At 41.7% G+C, this 22,281-nt stretch overlaps 1 long non-coding RNA gene across 1 annotated transcript in view; it reads left to right on the top strand.

Annotated features, from left to right (window-relative positions):
• LOC128080216 (uncharacterized) overlaps positions 1-22,281 on the top strand; it is a 63,563-nt gene that overhangs the window by 6,809 nt on the left and 34,473 nt on the right. Inside the window, exons 4-7 of the long non-coding RNA XR_008206549.1 lie at positions 2,566-2,723; positions 3,276-3,850; positions 12,024-12,090; positions 16,638-16,698. This is a non-coding gene — a long non-coding RNA (uncharacterized LOC128080216). The remainder of the gene's footprint in view (positions 1-2,565; positions 2,724-3,275; positions 3,851-12,023; positions 12,091-16,637; positions 16,699-22,281) is intronic.

Here is a 22,281-nt window from a genome sequence, read left to right as displayed (position 1 = left end):
CACATGTGGCTGATCTGGATGGAGGCTGCTGCAGCCACCAGAGCGGGATCCAAGCATGGATGATCCTGACAAACCTGCACAGCAACAACCCCTGGACTCCCCTGGCTGAGAAAAGATTAATTTAAATAGCCTGAAAAGCAGCAAAGGGAAAAGTCATCTTTCATGAGATGGAACTGTGACTCACTTTCTGAGGGACAACCCTGTACCAGGGTTGCAAGCTTGCATGTTGTCCTAGCCTTTGCAAGATCCTTTGAGTATGCAGCCCCGATTCCTTCCCCTCCAGTTCCTTATCTTAGCTTGTAAAACATCCTGCATATGGACAATAGGGCTATTTGTGTCTGGCTTAAGTGCAAACCTGGAGCCATCTCTGTACAAATCACAACTGACTTGCAAAATCCTCCAGCCTTCTGCTGCCTTACTGTCTTTGTGGTCACGTGCACCCTATTTGCTGAAAATAGGATGGTGGTTTACTGCAAACCTTGGAGAAATGTCTGTCAGGGTGTCCATCAACAGAGGTAGCAGAGTACTGGAGGACTACAGCCTGCATGGGTCACAGCTACAGCTGAAATGGCACCAGGCATAGACCAGGTGCCCACACTAAGGGTTTCAGACCACAGCCTGCATTTGTAGGGCAACTGGGAGGAAAATGTTGTCTTGTTGGTCAAATGAGCAACACTGATGCTCACAGATGTTCTCCATATTGTGCCATAGGGAAGGTTGATCAGAGAACTGGAGTGCCTCTCCTATGAAGAAAGGATGAGGAAGCTGGGCTTGTTCAGTCCAGAGAAGAGAAGGCTCTGGGGAGACCTCACTGCAGTCTTCTAGAACTTAAAAGAAGCTTACAAGTAGGAGGACAAGCAGGAAGTGAGGCTGCTCACTGTAGCAGCAGAAAATCATACTCCTTTCCCTAGATGAGTAAATAAAGGAGCTACTCATGGAGCAGAGTTCTTTCAGAAGCTCTGTTGAATGTGCATCTAACTCTGCAGGTTATTTGGATCCAGAGGAGGGCCATAGGGATGATCAAAGGGCTGGATCTCTTATGAAGATAGATTGAGGAAGTTGGGCTTATTCAGCCTGGAGAAGAAAAGGCTCCAGGGAGACATCACTGTGGCCTTCCAATTCTTGAGGGGAGCTTTAAAAGCAGGAGGGAAACTGACTTTTTACTGATAGTCTGATAGTGACAGAAAAAGGGGGGACGGCTTTAAACGAAAAGAAGGGAAATTTAGGTTAGAAGTTAAGAAGAAATTCTTTACTCAAGGGGTAGTGAGGCCCTGGCACAGGCTGCTTAAAGAACTGGAGGTGCTCCATCCCTGGAGATGCACAAGGCCAGGTTGGATGGGGATTTGGGCAGCCTGAGCTGGTGGGGGCATCCAGACTATGGAAGGGGGGTTGGGACTGAATGAGCTTTAAGGTCCCTTCCAACCTAAGCTGTTCTAGGATTGTGTCTAAAGCTGATCCTACTTCTAGAAATCCAAACCCAGCACCCTACACACTTGCCTATATTGCAGAAACAAGGGCTCTACCAGCACCTCAGCAAGTGAAAAGGGGAGAGTCTTCCTATGACTCTTGAGGAGCATGTTTGATGTTTGTAGGCCAAAAGCTTTCACGTGCGAACATGGCGAGCAGCTCAGCAGCTGAGAAGTGTCAGCTTCTTGCTCCCTTTGAACCTCTTGTGCAAGAAACCCCTCATGTGGTTACTGCCTGGCTGGCAGCTCGTCGCCACACCATGCTAGGCCACTGTGCTGCAGAACAGCAGAACTGTGCTTCTAGACATGCTGCTGACACCACAACATCCTTGACTAGGCTGGTGCATGCCCTCCATCCTCTGAGGGTGTGCTTGTCTTCAGACAAAAACCAATGCTCTGCCTGCCTCCAGAGAGGGTCTGCTGTCTGCTCTCAAGTGAGAGGCAGGATGTGCAAGAAAAGTCAGGCCTGGTGTCACCAAACCCAGACTCATTTCCTCCTCCTGGTGCTCGAGGCTGTCTGGAACAGAGGTTGGACCTGAGAGTCATTTGTAGCCCTCAGCAAACTTCTCATAAACAGGAAAGAGCACTGTGGGGAGGATGACAAGACAGCAATCAGTTCTGCTCTGTCTTTTGTTCTTCCCCTTCTCTTTTGTCTTAAGACTAACAATGGCTTGTTTGATTTGTTGCACGGACAACTGCCATATGGAAGTAAAACTGTCCTTCAAGAGGGTGGCAGCCCTCAGTGGGGTGGTCATGGCCTCATCCTGCCTGCAGCTGTGGAAATGACACCTATTGGGCCTGCTCCTGGCCTGCAGCCGCTGTACTTGAGGAGGGCTGCATGCTGAAGGGGAGGTCCTAGAGATGCCAGCCAGTGACAAGGACCTTGGGCTCTTTGCCTGGGTTTAACATCCCATTGCATTTAATTCAGGATTTAACATCCATTGCAAATAGGGATGACTGAGCTGGTGTGACGCACTTTGTCCTGTGTAAAGGAGGCATGGCCTAGTGATAAGGACACCCAGCTGGAGCAAGAAGTAGGAGCCAGGTCTCTGTTGTATTCCCAGATTATGAAAATTCACTTTTCTCCACTTCTCTCTAGCTCCATGAGTCTTGCTTTTGTGCTGCCTGTTGAGTCAACATCACAAGACAAGCCTGGACCCAATAACACCAGTATCCCCCTGTTTAAGTCACCTTCCTGCAGCATGGGGAGTTAAATCCTTTCCAGGTGGAGGAGGAACTTTTATTTCTCCTATCATGGTGAGCTGCTGCTAGTGAGCAGTACTGTGCAGTGCAGTTTCTAGTGGCTATTTTCAGGTACTTTAATGCCTCAGCTGACTTTTTGTAACTTATCTTTGACACATGGGGTGCATTCCTCCTGATTCCTTGGCAGCTAAAACATCAACGAAAACAGCATGGAAGTCTCCTTCCTTCCACACCTCCCCATGACCCCAACAGAGGTGTGTGAGGACTTACATTTGTTACACACCTAAAAGGCACTCAACAGGCTCATCACAAAGTTATTATAGCCTGTGTGCTCCTCAGTGGGTGTGAAGTGGTTAATGACTGACTTGTAAAACTGCTCTGTGCATGGGTGAACTGTGTAGGTGTTTTCAGAAACAGCTGTGCCAGTTTCCCCTGTCAGGATGGGCTTGGGTGCTGGCCAACTTTCCTGTCACTCTCTGTTTGCAAAACTTTGTGTGATTGAGTTTTGGTTTTTGAAATCCGTCAGGTACAAATGAAAGTCAAAAGCTGAAAACTTGAAAAACTGAAAGCTTTTAGTATTATTTCAGAGCTTGCTTTGTTTTGCAGGATTCATCATTGTGAATACCAGCGTTCTAGAACTCTGTCAGATGATGAAATGAATCTACTACTGCTAAGAAGCACCAATTTGTAATATAAACACTGATTATGCCAGGAGGAGAAGCCTAAATCCATTTAGATGTTGCTCATCAAAGATCTCTATGGTCAAGGTCTATGGTCTATATACAGTGTCTGGAAAGCTGGGCTTGAATATGTGTAGGAACTAAATAGGCCATTTTTACACCCTAGTTTTCGATGTCCTACATCGTAACTCCTACAGTGCATTTAGTAACTTGTGTGAAAGTCTCTCTAGAAAGTACTGTCTTCTGTCTCTGAAAATGCATTTGCAGCCTCTGGCAGGTGCCCTGGAGAAACATGTAAATGTGGCACTGAGGGACATGGTTAGTGGGTATGGTGGGGATGGGTTGACAGTTGGATTAGACTACTTTAGTGGTCTTTTCCAACCTAAATGATTCAGTTATTCTTTGCAGCCACATATGGTCAAGACCTGGAGAAATCTCTTCTAGGTCAGAGAAGTGGACTGCTATTACCTCAGTGGACTCATTTCCTGAGGATACTAACAGGTAAGATAGATTTTGTGCACCACATCCAACACAGCACATGCAATACGGTTTGCTGTCTGCTGTTCTCAGTACCCAGACTTTGTTCTACAAGCTATTGAACCTGTCACATCCCCTTGATGCTGATATTTTAGGAGAAACTAGAGGCTTCTAGAATGATTTGTTCCCATACAAAACTGGAAATGAGTTTCCACCCACTGATACTATTTATAAGCAAGTAGTAACAGCATTAAACTAGAATCCCTGCTGTTCCTGATGCTACTCAAAGAATACATGATTGTCACTGTCCCATTACAGGTCCAGTGGGTGTGAATGGTGCAGCTCATTTTGAACCATTTCTTGTTTATTCTTATCATACTTGAACACCTGTGAGTCAGAGGTATGTCTGTTTTTTTTTCCCTTCTCTCAGTCTACCTTTACAGTCCAAAATGGTGGGTTTCTGGTAGATCCTGTCACTTCTATGTAATTTGGCCATTTCAGAATGAAATACTTAGGCTGCTAATTGCCCTGTCCTCTGTGCTTGTTACAGGTGACATCTGGGCACATTGGTAGTGAAGTTGTGAACAGTCATGCTTTTGGCAAAGAACTAAGCCAGAACTGGAGGAAATGAAATCTACGGATAGAAGAGTGTATTTCTGGTGCCACTGCAACCAGAGACCCATCTATCCCTTAGCTTTTTCTTTTAACCTGAATTGTTGATTCAGCTACTTGGCAGTGGGGTGCCATTTCAAGCCTTTTGCTATCTTCTTATTGAGAAAATTGAGTAGGGCTGTCTAAAATTTCCAATTTCTTTTTTATTTTCTTTGCCCTGCTCTGATTATTCCTGTCATTCTCTTTTTCAAAGTGATTGAGCTGGAATTTTCAGACGATTACTCACAATGACTCTAGTTCTTTTCCTTTCTATGTATGGCTAATGTGGTTTATCCCAGATAGATTAACCTGTGCTTATTAACACTTTCATTTTACCAGTGGTTTTATTGCCTGGTCACTCAGCGTCATGTCACAGTCACTCATATTCAGACTTAGATCTGAAAATCCTGGATAACTTTAGGCAGCTGGTCACTCGATCATTTCATTGCTCATCCCTTTTCCAGATCACTGTGATGGTAGTAAACAGAAGAAATCCAGCATAAATTCTCAGGAGCTCTCTTCTCGCAGAAGCTAATTATATATGTGTTATACATGTACACACACAGAGAAATGTACACATAGAAACATATGCATGCATATGTACCTGCATTATTATATTTATGTGTGCATACATATAATTATTTATACCGATTTGTAACTTCCTGTATTTCATTCTAATGAGTTTATTATACTTCATGACAGTAAGTTCTTTAAGAACTTTTACTGGGAGAGAGAATTCAGCCGTCTGTGTTTTTCAAAAACTGGGTGCAGTGAATCAATAAAACAGCTCTGGCCCTCATGTCTGGCAACTCTCCAGAAATATCTGATGGATTTGTGAGGTATGGCTTGTCTTTATAAAAGCTGTGTTGACTTCCACTGACCAACTGATCCATTGAGCTATCTACTTCACACAGATACACTTGTTGAACAGGGCTTCTGGTCCAGTCCCACACTGAAAGCACTACTGTTGCAATAGCAGACCAGACCAACTCTACTGTTGTCTGGCTGAGTCTTGAAAACCCCCAAGGGTGGAGTTTTTACCTCCCCTCCAGAAACGTGTCCCAGAGCTGCACCATCCACCTCCTGAAAAAAAAATGTGTGCTGATGGCCAATCTGAGCTTCCTGAGTGCAATCTGGCAACCTCTTCTTCTACCCTTTGTTACTGTTCCTCTCTTGACTTTTCACCACTGCCAACAAGAATTTGATTCCACTATTTATTGCTCTTCTTCAAGTAGTTTGATTTTTGGAGACTAACTACCCTTGACAATATTGACAACTGGAGCAAACTGCTCTGAAGTTGAGTCTCCTCTATTCTGAGCAGAGGTTAGAGTGGGGGTGTCCAGAAACCCCTTCCAACCTGAGTTATTCCATAATTTTGCAGTCAGGCTGGACTCCATTAGTAAGTTTCTCCTCAAGGGAAGTCCAAGGTGACGTGTCAGTAGGTATCATCCACTATATCTTGGCACTCCAGATATGGTTTGAAAATTTCCAAGGTGTATTTTTAAGTATCCTTGGATACTCAAAATAATAATAATGGATAATGGAGCAAAGTGAGCAAAACAGCACAGGAAGTGCTATTCAAGCATTTCCTCCAAGCGTTCAATTGACATGCCAGTCTTAAGAAAGAGGTTGTGAACTGATATTCTGCCGCTGTCTTGAGTTGTTAGTCCATTTTCGGATTCAGTGCTTGTAAGAATAAAATGGTGACTGGAAAACAAAGCTCATGTCAGCCCTTACCAGCAGAGCATTCTTTTGAAGGTAAAGAGCTGGAAGGCAGCATGGTAGAAACAGTGAATCCTATTAGAGCCAGCAGCAAAACATTTAAATGCTGAAATAATTCAGCATCTGCTGAGAGCAAGAACTATCCACATAAAAGACACTAATCTGTCATAGATTTTAAAGCTAGAAGAGATTATGATGATCTTTCACTCTAACCTCCTACATAATTCAGACCATAAGATATCATTTCACATCAAGCTCTTATCTTCCAAATGAGCTTGAAAAAGGCATCCACTCTTGACTGAAGTACTGACAGTGATGAAGATTCCACCCTATCTTTGGGAGATGATGGTAAGATTAGTTATCCTGACAGTTATGAAAAATACAGTCTATTTCAGTGCTTTGTTTCAGCTTTCATCCACTGGCATTTGTGATGCTTTTTGCTGAATTATGTGCTTTTCTACTATCAGGAAGTTTGGCTTCCAAGAGCAATTTTGACCAGCTTTCTTACCTTTTTCAGTGTGTGGTCAAAGCCTCAGAAGAACTATTTCTGGCTGGGTTGTAGACGTTTCAGATAACCTTGACCTTAGCTTGTTTCTGCTAATGATGATCCTCTGTAGAACTCAGATAATGATACTTCCCTCCCTCTCACAGGTGTTAGCTGGGAAAAAAAAAAGATCATTAACATTTCTCACATGCTAAAGTGGGAGGAAAATATTGGGTCACATGGAGATCAGAGGCTGGATATTGCATTCCGAGATGTGGTTTAGTGCAGCAATCTTATCTACTGGAAACTGAAGTCCTCTCAAGTTGCTGCAAGATATGAGCTGCATTTTCATATGTGGATTGTGGTACTCTGAATCAAAAGACAATATCTGAAAATATTTGTGTGCAGTGGTAGTTGGATATCTGTGAAAGAGAGAAGATATTTGGGGACAGTAGGGGATAATTTCTTTCTTTGTAGGGGACACTGTGATAAGGCAATGTAGACCAAGTGAAGAGTATTTCTCATAGTAAAACATTTATCAAGATGTAAAAACAGAAGCTCATCTATTCGATTCAGTTCATCTGTCTACTCTAAATGGAGCATTTATTTGTAATGGAGCCAGTAGTCTCAGTTATCAGCCATACCTTTTACAGTCAAAGCCTAGACCAAAATAGCTCCCAAGTCCTTCTGATTTTCTATTTTTGTCAGTGATCTGCTTAAATGCTGAGGATGCTCAGACCAATCTAATTGGCTAAGCACCAGTGCTAGAGCAGTGGATCACCTTCCTATATTTAAAATGAACATATATATGATGTCCTTGAGGTGGGAGAGCAGGGGTGCCTCGTGCTGCCAACTGCTGAGTCATGGCTGAAAACCAAGGAAGATGAATCACTCAGCACAAGGCTGGTGTCTCCCATACTGTTGCTCTGTGGTGCTCAAGATGTGAAGTGCTATGTTGGGATGAGTTGAGACAGAAGATGATCTGCCTGTTTTGCCTTCTGTGCTAGGGTCAGCTTTTTTTCAGCCCTGGTGACCAAACCTGGACAGAGCTTTGCTGATGATGGGGAATGACTCAGTGGCATGCGACTCCCCTCAGCCACATGTCAGGGAGTAGGTCTTTGCTTGTAGATCAAATAAGACCTTCCACTGAAATTTAAAGGAGGTTTTTCATGTGGTCCACTGTTTTCTGTTATGCATAAGTGGTAAGATGGCTTTATTTTCCAGAGTCCAAAATGCATGTGATGCTGAGCTGATATTTAGGCTAAAAATCAACAGCCCATTTTCATACACAGGGACTAAAAGACTAATTCATTTGGCTCTCTTCTTTCCCATTGACAAGTTATCATAAACAGGGATGTCTCCAAATCTGTATGACAAAAGTCCTCTATGGTAAAAACAAATACTGAAACAGAAATCTGAGCCTACTTCTAAATTATTCTGGGTTAATGGCTTTGGTCAAGTGCCTTATATAGTTGCTTTATATTATTTGCTGGTTCACAAAGAGTAATTCAACATCAACATGTTAAGTCAATAGATTTCCTCTCTTTTGTATCTGTTTTTACATAGTAGCTGAAACTGATGAATCCTGTGGTGGAATCATCAATGGGAATGAACAGCACAAGATGCATGTCTGGGAGCTTTTGGGGTGGGTCGTGCTCAGTGACGCTGGGTGCTATCAGCCATATCTTTGTTTGGAGACCACATGCAGTCTACAGAGAATTACTTACGGAAAAACAAAGTTACAGGGCCTGACCCTGGTAGTTTGACCACAGCTTCCAGCCCAGGCCACAACTGACCATGGCAAAAACAACAAATTCTTTCATGTTGTTATGTATTTAATCACATAAACACTGGGGAACTTAAGTCTCAGCCCAGATCTCTCTTGAGTAATTATTACAAAGACTGCTTTGGCAAGATCGTATGTAGCTAGAATTGGCTGTTGGTGTTTTCTCCTTTTCCTTTTTTTAAATAGATGTTTCCAAAGAGAAAGCTGTTGTAAATGAAATTACTATTTCCTTTCATAAGTTTTTGAGGAAAAAAATGAAAGGTTCTGGCATTTTCCCACTCACCCACCCATCTTGGATTACATTCAGACATGCTGTGCTCATGACAATATTTTGGCTTTGACAAATGGGAAACTTTTGGATGTCATTGTGGAATATAGGTGTGTTGTGTCACTTCCTTTTTCTGAGGATATATCCTATGATTTTTTGCTAATGGCTTTGTTCTCTTTTGGGATATTTTTTGTATCAGATTAACAACATACTGCAGAGTATTTTGATTTTTTAAAGGCACTTTGGTGTTTTTTACAGGCACTATGCAAAAATATTGTTTCTCAGGCTTCTAAAAGCTCTGCTTCTAAAACATGACCAAAAAAAAGTATATCAAAATGAATAATAACACCCGATCACTGCCATGTAGAAATCCAAGCTCATCTGCAAACTAAGCACCAAGTGCTTATTTTACAGCATGACCTTTCCTGGTGCTTCCCGACTCATCATTCCAATGGCATTAGTGCAGTTGGAATGGAAATTTTGGTTTCATTTGATTATATGATACTGGGAAAACTCTTGTGGCATCATTAGTTTGAATTTAACAGTACAAGCTTGGTCAATGGGCTGCTTCATTGCTCTCAATCTGTCATGTAGTTGAGGACACAGGAGCTCTGAGCAACTATGTCCTCCTCTCCTGTCTCAAGAAGGGAAAAGCATTTGCTTTCTTTCAGGAAAAAAAAAAAAGGTGTTTGTAAAGTTAGGTCTCTTTGAGAACAACTTTTTTTTTAACTCAGCTCTTATTTGTACTGGAGGAATTACATTGTCTTGTGTTATGCAATAATTAGACAGCATGCAAATCCCTGTTCTTCCTGGGAATGTTGGATTCACTCCATTAGCAACTTCCATGCATTTTTCTGGCCTTTTCCATGCAGTGATGGCTGGGGTCCCCAGCAGACCTTGAAGTCATGGGATGTTCTGGAGAGATGTGTGGTCACCAGGGGAACAGAAATAAGTCTGGGCTGTGGATCAAATTCAGGTTGCCTGGTGTGACTGAAAATGATTTCATTTAAATTTAGCAGCAGTGTTGTGGCTGGAAAGGGCTGATGAGAACTTGGCACTCACCTCCTCACCTCAGCCTGTCTCCTTCCACATAAGGGTTGTTCGCCTCCAAACAGAGCACTGCTGGTGTGTAGCCTGAGCAAGCACCCTTTAAACTACATTTTTGCTTCTGTAAACTGTTTTGGTAAGTCATTTCTTAGCATCCAGAGCAGCCTTTATGTACCAGTGCTCTAGAGAAATGGAGGAGATTATGTCCCACTAAGTGGATGATGAACCTGTGTGAGCTGCCCTGGCTGAGCTGTTATCATCTGTATTTGTATCTTCACACTCCATGTTACACTCCAGGTAACAGATGAAACCAGTTGGGTTGATCTGCCTTCTGCTAAACCAGTACCTTCAGTGCTACAAAGGCACTCTGTGATGCCCAGGAGCGAGTCCCACCTTCACCTTCTCCTCGGTCTCTGCCAGCCCTCTCCATGGGAAAGGCAGGTGGGATCTGGGCTTGTTCTCTCTGTCCTCATCTTGGCATCACTTCCAGGCTTGTCCCTGTCACATCAAACCCTACCATTCATCTGCAGGAATGTGCCTTCAATTGGCTGTAGTGCAACCTTAGGACACATACTTGCTGCAGGGGAAGTGAGCAATGGATGTCCAGACTTGATGACCCTTTAATTTAGCATTTCCAGCTGCTTTTTTTTTTCTTTTTCTTTTTTTTTTTTTTTCCCCGCAGTTTAATAGGGGAAAAATGATGTATCTTTTAAAAAGCTGACTGTTTCATGAAGCAACAACCTGGCATTTTTTGCCTCTGCCCATCCAGTTTGTGTCCACCAGGTTTGACGTTTGCTTTCTACCCTCTTTAATCAATTGCAGTGCGTTGCATCCTGAAAAGAGGACTGTCATTTGACGTCAGTGCTGCTTAGCTTGGGTCATCAGGTTTGGTAACAGAGATGGACTTTGAACAACCATATTCCTGCTTACATCTTTCAGGAAGGGAGAAGACCTTGTTTCTCCTTTCTGGTCTAAAATGAAAGCAAAATAGTACCCTTTTCCCTATTTTCCTCCCTGCAGAAATACTTTTGCCTAGGTTGCCTGGGGCAAAGACCTCTGTCAAATTTTCTGGTCACAGGTACATTTAGATGAGGGTATGTGAGCTAGCATCATGGCTCATCTCTTCCTTTCTTGCCCTCAGTAACCTCAGCTCAAATCTCCAAGCCTACAACGTGCAACCATGAGTTGTATGGCTTATTAATCCTTTTGGCCATCGAGCCAAATGGATTTCACCTCACATGGAAGTGAAAAGTGACTCTGGAACCTCAGGGGTAACCACTCCTCATGAGGTGGTACCTACCAACAACAGGTGGACAAAGCCTAGGAGCATCAACCTAGGAGCTGTGTCATGGTGTAGTGCTTAGGCATGGTGAAGGACAGCATTGAAAACTGTCAACCACCAGGAAAGAAAGAAAAGAGAAAGAAAAGGTGGCATCTTCCCAAAATGGATTGTGTTGCAACTGCCTACTGATCTGGCTTACAGAGTGATGGGGTATCTGTGTGGGAGGAGAAACAAACTACCAGAAATACTAAAATAATTGACTGGCTGGCAGGCTAAAACTTAGCAGAAGCTGTGAGTATACTTGTCACTATCTGTTAACCTTCAAAACAGGTGCTGAGCATTTGAAGTGCCAACGTGGTGATCAGGCTGCAATCTGTATATGTGTAGACAGTAGTAACAGAGAAATAGGCAGGGGGAAAGGGCTGGGGGCATGCCAAGTGGGCACATGGGCTAAAAGGGGATGGCCCTGGGCAGTCAGCGTGGAAATGCAAGTAGACTTGGCTGGCTGGGAAAAAGCAGACAACCTCCCAGAGGGGCTGGGATGGAGCAGGAAGCGTTTTTGGGTCTTTGGCTGCTGGCAAATAGTGCTGCAAGGAGGACCATGGGGAGGGGGCTCTACTTTGCTAGGCTGATTTGGCTGCTGAAGATTTCAGATTAGCTTTATAAAAGTTCTCAGTTTACTGCAATTCAGCTGGAGGAACCTTGACTCATGCCAAGATCCTCAATTTTGACTGGCTTTTTGCACTTTCTGTCTAGTTCAGTGTACTTATTTCTTTCTTCTTTTTTTTTTTTTTTTTTTTAATATATTTCAGCTTTCTAGCTTCTTTTGAAAGTCATAAAAGTGCTAAAAAAATAACTTTCAGTTTTAATAATTTTATTTGGGAAAAATGTCCATAAGAGCACAATAGAAAAGGGAACCGAAAAAATAATTTATAAAAACTTTCATTTTTCTGACAGAGAGTATTTACATTACCAAACATTGTGATGACAAGCATCTTGGGATCTTGCAAGGCTGTGTTGTTAAGTAAGTCAACAAGTGGTGTAATGCTTGACATGTGGGGAAGGTGAGTGAGTGACGTTCAAGGGGGAGGATTGGGCAGGGTTCTGAGGAATACCCAAGGAATGTGAAATAAAAGGCTTTGAAGAAAAAATGTCAGGAGTGGAGATCTGAAAATTGTGAGGGGCATAACTGACAACGGCATGGCTTGCAAAACAAAAAGACCGTCAACACAGTCTTTAAAAATCTCCTTGTCTTGTCTAACCGTAAATCATTTGTACTAAAACCCAAGGACAAACTGGGATGGAAATGTACTTAGACTGTGAGTACAAACTAGATAATATTGAGCCTGAGTTCCACCATGGGATTCCACCTAATTCAGCCAACATCTCAGGTTCTCTTGCTTTTTAAAATTACTGTACACCTGCATTATACCCTTGTTCCAAATGAGAACAGCTGAGAAACATATATCATCCAGAAGTGTTTGACGGACCTCCAACAAAAATAGCTGATTGCTGAGAAACTGGCAGCTTTTCTTTAATTGTGGATGAAACTCCAGGGCCAGTACCTTGTTTCTCCTCGTGGTGTTTATTTAACGGGCACTGGTTTGGGTGTGAAATTGGCAGCCTGGAAAATATTATCAGAGGTGGTGCTGCAGGGTATTGCCTCCATTTGGGGTCTGTTTTTAGTACATTCTGGAATACTGCAAAGCATGTGCAACAAGCAAGTACCTATAAATAGTCACTTGGCAGCATATCTTGATCATCTATGATCTGATGAAAATGTACTTTTATACCTTTGTTTCTCAAGCTGCACGTGTGGTTCCTACTCTGTTTGTCAGGTGGGGGAATTTCTGCCAAAGGTTAAGGCTTAGACCGAGCAAACCTGCGGATCATTTCTTAGTTCCATGCTGAAAGATTAAGATGGCTATAATGTGGATTTCGGGGGAAAACAGTCATGCTCCATATCCCCTGCTAACCTGGCTCAGATGCAATGCTATTTCCCGTCTGGAGCTAGAAAAGCACATGCAGCATTTGAGGGAATGCTCTCATTTTCCTTCCTTTTTAAAAAGAGTCAAGAGACGCATCTTAGAAGTGGGGAGGTCAGATTTCACTGATGGTGTTGACTGTGTTTCCAGCAACTGCAGCAGGAATTTGGATACCTCTCTACATTCCCATGTCCTGATCTGTGAGTTCAACCCCACCCAACCCAACAGGGACAGTTTTAAAGCAGGACTGGTGGTTTGGAGATTGGAAGTGTGTGCTGAGTATTTCAGAGAATTTAGGGCAACATGGGAATTTGTCTCTTCACCTCTTCACCAGGAATTCAACACCCTTTATTTCACAAAGAAATTACAGATTAAAAAAAAAGGAGGAAAAGAAAAGGATAGTTCAGTGATTTACAGTGCCCGTACTTCATGGCTGTTCCTGACTTGGGTAAAGATTAGATGAGGTTGGCTACTTCTTTTCTACTTTTTCACAGATGCTTTATTTTTTTGTTTTGGAGGTTAATTACCTAAGCGTGCATAAAAGTAGAGGGGAGAAGAATATCTCATATTAAATATGGGTTTCTGCAGCTGCTCTGGACCACTCTGCTTCAAGGCTTTGTCCTTTGTACTGTAGCACAAAACTGATAAAAAACTATTACTGCATCACCAAAGCCAACCACTAATTTACAGATTAGAGCTCGCAATCTTCAATGGACCTCCTCCATCCTTCAAAATTTGATAAGAAATGCTTTTTCAAGGAGCATAATACTGAATTTTGTGTCAATTCTTCCTAGCCCCCAAATATTTATTTTCTGAGTTATTAAAATCAGCCTCTAGAAGAGCTTCCTAACCTGCTCTTTTGACAATCCTGCTGGAAAGTATTTGGATGTACTGATATTAAAGCATTAATCCAGTGGTGACTGTTTTACATTGGTTGATTATGACTAGAGAAAAAATACCCTTTCTTTCCTTGTGATGTGAATACAACCGGTGGTTTTCTCCCTGACAAAGAATGAATATGTGTTATGAACACTTCTGATTTCTTCATTATTTTTGAATCTCCTGATATTGTTGATGGGCTAATAGTACAGGCAGGGATACTCTTGTTCTTAATGCAAACAACTTATTTTAAGTCCTCAGTCCTTCCTTATAGCTTGCTTGTACTAGAGTACAGCTTCTTGAGACTTGCTGTCTTGAAACACTTTGTGTTTTTAACTTACTTGTATGGGAATCATACAAACCAATCTCCACCTTCGTTACCATTAATCTTTACTTCTTGGTTAGAACATTGTCATCCACAATTTGTAGCAATTTCAGAGAAGTTAGTACTGCTGGATGGAGATCACTGATATGTCATTCAGAGTAAAGTTTCCACAACATTCTCATGTACATGATAGGTAAGTGGTTTTGAATCTGCCCCACCTGATTTCGAGGGTAGTTTAACAGTTTGGGGTGGCTGGCTATTATAAACTCCCTTTGCACATTACTCATTTGGACATGATCCACACGCATTTGCTTTTGAGCTGTCTCTGCCACAGAAGAAACTAATGCGTATTTGGACAGGAAATGACAGTGCAGGTCGTTTTTGCACAACTGATTCCCTGCTGAAAGCTTATGGTCACTGCTTCCACTCCGCACAGGAATGTAGATGTTTTCTCTGGGTTTCATTAGCACAGATAGATCAAAAATAGCAAACTGACTTTTGACTGAGTTTTGAGAGGTATTTCACAGTTGTTGATAAGCATTTTAAGCTGTTCTTCACAAGTAATAGTCTAGAAACTGAACTCTGAATTTCACTGTCCCTGAAATCCTATTTTATTCTTTTACCAACTCCAAGTTTGGTAACTATATGACACCTCATTTTTTCAGCATTTTCTATTAAGTGTTATGCATGAGAGAAATAAAACTCCACTGCTTTTTAAATGCATCTCTGAGCTATGCTCTTGCAGATCTCGCAGACAGCACACAGTAAAGAAGGAATCAACAACAAGAATTTCAGAGGCTAATTCATGATTATGTGACTGTTGTAATCATAAGAAAAAACTCCCTCTGTAATCAGAAAAATCACGTGAAGAAATTTAAGTGGTCCAGACCAGATCTTTTTGTATTGTGCTTTTAGACATTCATAAGCCAAGGCTCTCTTCATCTTTTTGAATGTATTAATCCAACAGCCCTCATGTGTATAGAATTTCCAGCATTTCAGTGTCAGTTTTCATCATTTGGAACTGCTGGTCTAGGAGGGGCTGCATAGGATGATGCAGGAGGCACCACGGGGGCACTGCTGTCCACAAGATGGTATCTCCCATGTGCCATGTTCAGTGCAAGGACTAAATGTGACTGAAAGGCAGATACCAACCTTTGATGGAGCCTGAAGAAATTCGTTTGGGTGTTCCCAATACATCACCAAATAATCAGATACTCAAATACAATCCTAAGCTATTTATTTTGTCAGCTAAGAAGCTGAAGGCTGGTGCAGGCCAAGTACCTACATGCACAGTGTTTCAAAGAATTAATCGTGTCTTCAGATGTGGAGCCCGCTAATTAGTTTAATTACTGTCCTTTTTTTTTTTTCTTTTTTCTTATCAGTAGCTAAATGGATCCAGTGACAATGAATCTTATTTCACTTTTAATAGATGAAAGAGAAGCAGGCTTCAAAACAGATAATGAATTTCTTCTAACTCGTCTGGAGACCGAAAAGCCATAATTCTGATTGATCAGTTATGGTCTGCCTTGGAGAGGCACCAGATGTGATCCAGATTTTAAATAGATGCTGCTACTGTCAACATTCATTCGCTCCCTCCTGGTGTAACAAAGTGAAGTCCATCTGTCTGTAGCCGTGTACTTTTTTTTAGTGGTAATAACAGTTAACATCAACAATACGCTTTGTCTCATTAGTATCAAATAATCCCTACTACCAAGTCCCTGGTTTCTGGTCCCCATATTATCTGCCATGGAAAAAAATAAAGACCACAGCAGGAGCTAAGAAGGTCAGTGCATTCTCAGGGTAATCAGCTGTAGTAAATTCAATTCTGACAAGAGAAGGCTTGCAAACGTCTAGGGAATTAAGGGATCATCTATAATTTCATATGTTGAGTGGGAAAGTGTCCTTCCAAACGTTTATTAATTACAGATGAGGATGCGTATGGTGGTCGTCCTTGGAGACATTTCATCTGAAAGCAGGAAAAACAGGCTTAAATTTTTGCTGCTGCTTCCAAAGAAGAAAAATACTAACATTAGCATTTGGCTTTGCAATAGTTTCCACCAGTATTCCTTCTCTCCCAGTTTTTATTTCTCTGTCTTAGCCACTGATGACAGTCACTCAATCTGAAACTCCTTGCACAAAAGGTTTCCACTGTAATCAATAGGGAGGAATTCCCCTGGCTTTAATCTGGCTCTGTGCCACCTCTCCACCTCTGTGCCATCATTATGTCACAATGGTTTGCAGTCCTTAAGAAGTAGCAAGGAAAGAACTACAGACTAAATAATTTTGCATTTAGAACTGAATCTTTCATTTGGAGATCTTGAAGCACTTTAGAAACCTTAATTACTACCCTTTGAGGTCTGTGCTGTCCTTTCTGTTTTACAGTTGAGGAAATTAAAGCGCAGGAAGGTTAGAAGCCAACTTCATCCAAGTTGGGCAGTTGAAGGTAAGCTCTTACATCCATGTCTTTCTCCCTTAACAGGAAATTTTTGACACTTTCAAACTCACTTTTGCACCAAGTTTTTGAAAAGTTAAGCTTTTAGCTTACCTAAGAGCTTGGCAAGAGTCATCAGGATTGCTGATGTGATCATTCAATTGCCTTTCAAAAAGTCAAAGTTAAAGCTTTTTTATTTCCCTTTGTGAAACCAAGGCTGAGGAGAGGAAATGAACACTAAATCTGTCATGGAGGATAAATACTCAGGGAGAAAAAGATATATGCAATTAAAAGAATAAACCTGCCATGAGAACATGTTGATCTCATTTTACCATGTATTAGCATGGACTGGAAATTCAGAAGTTTATCACTACCGCAGGACTGAAATCTGAGAGAAATGAGGATGAGGATGGATTCTGAGGATAAATACCATTGCTTGAGTTGAGATGGAGTGGGAGCAGAGACGAGGAGGGCAGAGGGGATAGAGGCAGCACCAGCACCTCTGGACTGAATTTGGTGATCTGTATGTCCATTCCTGTGTTGTATTCACAGAATTGCAAATCAGTTCCCCAACCACTCTGGGAACACACAAATGCTGAGACAAAATGGCCTTCTTCACTGCAGGGGCTCCTGGGTATTTCTTGTTTAGGCTTTAAGTCATTTGGTTTGAAAAATGCTATTGCTGCTACAAGAAAATGAATACCTGGTGATATCAAATATTGTTCTCCTTTTTAAATTTGCAGGGCCTCATGTGCCAGATTGCAGCTATTGTATGAAGAATTTTCAGTTCCTTTTTGTGTCTGGCAGCTGATTGAAAGTTCATATTATTTATGGCAGAAAACAGCAGTGTACTTTTGAGCTTGAGGAAGCTGGGAAAGTGCAGCGGGTGTCAATCAATTAAGCTATTCAACTTATTTATGAAACAAGACAAAACAATGTCTAGGATATGAATTCCCATCTCAATAGGATCCTCCCTGATATAAAATGTCAGTGCTGAAAAAGGGTCAACTCATGACCCTTGAATATTCTTTTAAACTATTTGCAAATCAATACTTCTTCTCTGGGTTTGTTCAGGGACCATCATTCCCTTTTATTATAAGTCACGGGGCACAGACTGCTTATCAGTGAGCCTGGAGACAGATCATTGCACTAAAGGAACAGCTGGCTTTGGAGACCAGCCCTGACTCTCATTTATAGGGGAGGCTTAGTTCACACTACTCCAGCAGTGTTTCAAAGTTATTATAATCTTGCTTTTTACTGACACTTGGGCTCCTTTATATGTGCTGAAAGAATTCCTTCAGTGTGTGAGCAGCTGGGATCTTCTCTCTTTTGCTATATCAGTTATGAGCATCATCTCCCGTTTTTTTCTTCCACATGCTCTGTGTCAAGAGGTCCTTCTGCATACAAGGGTATGTGGATTTGGGTTTTATGATCATCTCCCCCTCCTAACTGCACTGCTGACAATAACCTGTTGGGTACAGGTAGGGCTTGAGCAGATGGCCTGATCCTCAGTTGAGCATCTGGCTTGTTAAGCTGTCTAAAAAGGCATCGTCTTTACAAATCCCACTCCTAATCTCATTGCCCACTGTGTGACCTGGGGGGGTTTCAGGTCAGTGGCAAAGAGGAGAGGAGGAGGAGCACAGTAGCAGCTGGGCACCCTAAGAGCCAGGGCAGAAGATGGAGGTGCCCCCAGTGCAGTGCATCTCAGCCAGGTGCTGAGGATGGGCCTAGCTTCGTGGCAGGGATGCAGGGATGGACTTTGCTCCTGGCTGAGCCAAAGGGCCTACCTTGAGCTTCCCTGCAGGGAGGATGTCCCCGGAAAGCATCTTTGGAATCACTGGTTCAGGCTTTTGGATAAATGTGTCTAAGGGACCTGTCATTGTGTCTCCTTGTGGCATCTTAACACATGGCATCATGCTGGTGCATTTCAGCTGCACTTGGGCTTGCTTACATCCTGACTGGTCAACTGGGAATACAACACCAGAAGAAGTGCCCAGCTGTCTGCTGACTTACAGAAGAAAAATAAAAAGAATAAAGAGAGCTTTTTGCAAAAGGAAGATGAAGAAAGCAACAGTTTGCAAAGCAGTGAGTGGCATATACTGGCAACATAGTGTTCCTCAGAGGAAATTGGTAGACTCCTGTTTTGGCGAGAAGGCCAGGAATGTGGTACATCCATGAAAAACCTGCAAAAGATATATTCTTCATTTTGTTTTCCCTTGTAAGAACTTTGAGGGAGATATTTTGTAATGGTAATAACCTGGGAAAAAAGTGAAGAATTTCCAATTTTAAACTTGCACAGTGCAGAGACCTGGAAATAGTATTGAATTGAGGCCCAATCCTTCCAGCTAGGGACTGGTTTTAAGGTAAACCTGAATTTCACAGATATGTAAGAGAGTAACCTAGCCCAAATATATAAAAAAAAATAAATTGGAGGAGGCTTGGATGGGGATATTTTAGAACAAAAGAAATGCATTTGGCTGTTAGAGCTCTTTGGTATTATTCCTCACAAAAATCAGAGGAAATCTTTAAAACAAATCATGACAACTGTATTAAATTCTTTAAGGTAACTAATTATAAAGATAGTCCCCTATTTCACAAGTCTCAAATGCTTTCTTTAAGATAAATTTTTAAAAAGTCAAGCAACCTTTCTTTTTATTTCAACCCACTTCAGTACATGAAAAAACGAGTAGTTCTGAGTTCAATTCAGAGCAATTTGTGCTGTTGGAAAAATACATATATCAGTGAAAGCATCCTCCACATCTCTTAAAAAAAAACTTGGACACTGCTCCATCTGTGCACTTATTTACACTCACAAATTCTGGTGCTGGCCTGTGCTGATGTCTGCTAAGGTACAAATATGAAACATGAAACAGAAGCTCCAGAAAAGCATCTTGTTGCTTTTTTTAAAGTTTACCTCTAATTAGAATATCTTGGGAAAACTGCTTTTCTTGTTGGTTTAAGCTGTGCAAAAAAAGGTATCAATACAAAAAGATCAAAAGGAAAATGCATCCTTAGGCGTAAGCTGCACTGTAAAACATAATTTACTATAGAGAGACATTCTCCCATCTTTAAGGCAGTGGGTTAAATTTTCAGTTCAAACCACCATCAAGTTAGGTTAGTAACTACTTAGGTTACTAGGGGAAATTCTTAACTTTAAGTGTGTGTGGAGTGTGGTACATTGTCATTCAAGAGACTGTTAGCTGATGCAGCTTCACTTTGACACACATGGGGGTAGGTGTTACAAAAATAATGTTTACCCCTAAAATGGTTAGGATCAAAATAAACACAGAATAGCTCACTTGCTAACAATTACCAATTAAGGTGAAGTTAAAGAAAAGTAAGAAATATCTAATTTCTAGTTACAGGCATGAAAGCAATATATGTAATATGGCATTAATTGGAAAACTTTAGGAACATTATGAACAATGGAATATGTGCGTTGAAAACATAAATCTCCAGTCAGCCCAATGTTTGTTATTAATAGATCTTTTGCTGCTCAGTATTTCTTAGAAATAGATTTGGAGTTGGAAGTTCATCATCATGTAGCTATATTAAAAAAAAAAAAAGCTGATGAATCGCAGTTGCTTCCCTCTAAATAAAGAGCAGCTAACCAGGAACCATCTGTTGGTGTATGATTACCAACTTTCTTTTTGTCTTTCAAAACAGCTTGAGAAATCAAGGGCACTGTGAGTAAAGCAGAGAGCATGCACACACGGTAGCCAGCCCAAGAAGATCGGCTCAGATCCTCAGATTAGTGTTTTTCTCTCTTGATGCTCTAATTTCAGACTGACGGTTTTCATCTGGCGTGCTCGTGTATTTCAAACCCATGCTAAACTCTAAAGGGGTCATTCTGCAGCAAACGTGGCTAATATTAGTACAGTTGAGACTTGCAAAATAAGACTTCTAAAAGGGGAAAATCCTTTAGTCCTCTCTCAGTTTGTGAAATCAACAGGATAATATTAATTCATTTTTTCCCCCTGCTATTGAATAGTAAAAAGCCTGGGATACCCTGGGAAAACATATTCTTAATGGTTTTCTTAAGGCTGAATGCCCTACTAGCAGTAGAAAAGACAAAGCAGTGAGATCTAAGGCCTCTGAGTCTCTAGAAAATGGCATAGGTTTTTATGCTGGAAAAATGAGGGATTTATTCCTTTTCTTGGTCAGATGAGCTCAGGGTCAATGTACAATTTCTCTTTTTGTTTCTATTCCAGTGACCATCTATTTTGGGGTGCTTTATTTCCCCAAACCCCATCTGACTGGTACATCTCACTGCATCTGGCTCTTTGTTGCTGAAAGCGCTTTGCACAGCCACGTACCCACAGCTCATACAAATCCCAGCACCTCACACATCCCTTTGTGAAGAAATGGAGGGAGAGATGGCAATAGATTTGCCAGTGAAAACCAGCTCACGCCATAGACAAAATTTTGTTGTATGTTTACAGCCCTTCGACTCCCACCCATGCCTCCATCCCTGACTGTCCCTCATCTCCTCCAGCTGCTCTCATACGCTGAACATCCTTACCCTGGGCTCCCCTACTGCATTCTCCTTTGTCCCTCAAACCACACTTTCCACCAGTGGCTAAGAGCAGGTGGAAAGGCAGGTGATAATATCCACATTTATGTGCTGGTGGCAGCTGTTGGTGTTGTTCCCCTAAAAGTAATTAAATAATAAATATATCCAACCCCAAAATGTGTGTACAAATCCACAAAGAGATATATTTCCTTTGCATGGCCACCAAAACAGGAAGTCTCTATGTATAGCCATTAATAAACCCCAGGTGCATGAAATTAAGCAGATCTGAAGTTAGCAGGGTTGGAGTCTTGATGTTTCTAGAGGAGGCTCACAATGTGAAGCCAGAGAGCAATAGCTGTCCTATAACTACGCAAGTGAAGCAGTTGTTTACGTATACATCTTGTCAGTTTGATGTGCTGGTTTCTGACTCTTGTCAAGTGTAAATGGGACTACTCCCACTGCAGTTTCTATTTTTTTAACCTAATATACTGATGCACATGTTAGATTTGCCCCAGCCTGTAAGCAAATGCAACAATGTATAAGCAGCTCTAATAAGCAGCATCCCATTGCATGCCTGGAAAGTCTTTAAGACTCATTAAGCAGTCAGCAAAACAGACACATTTGTCAACCATTAAATTGAAAATACTGAGAGGGGACCTGTGCACGGCTGTGATTTGTGAGGGAGTGCATTAACAAAAGAACAGCCACAGTCTGCTTAGCAGTTGGGTATGAGTTAAAGCAGGAACTGGAGTGAGAGGAACTATTCTAAACAAATCAGCTCTATTAATACTCTGAAAGTACATTTAAAAGCAGCAGCACATTCAGGCATCTTTGACTCCTCCAGAAGGAAGTTGCCATTTGTAGCAGAGCTGCTGTTGCTTTAATTTGACACTCAATATGTGTTTTCCCCACAGTATTAGATATCTTGGGCTCTATCCAGGACACATTTGGGAATGAACTGAGCCCTATGGTCCCCACGCAACGATGAAATTCACTATTTAGATTGATGTGTATCTTTGGTGACTCAACTAAACATGAAGAACATTAATTAGGGCTGCTTACTGCATTTAGTTTGCATTCAC

This window comes from Tympanuchus pallidicinctus, unplaced genomic scaffold (genome assembly GCF_026119805.1).
Source record: "Tympanuchus pallidicinctus isolate F22 unplaced genomic scaffold, pur_lepc_1.0 scaffold2, whole genome shotgun sequence".
NCBI lineage: Eukaryota > Metazoa > Chordata > Aves > Galliformes > Phasianidae > Tympanuchus > Tympanuchus pallidicinctus.
Note: the sequence above shows the minus strand (reverse complement) of the source record. Positions and strands in the feature narration are given on the sequence as shown.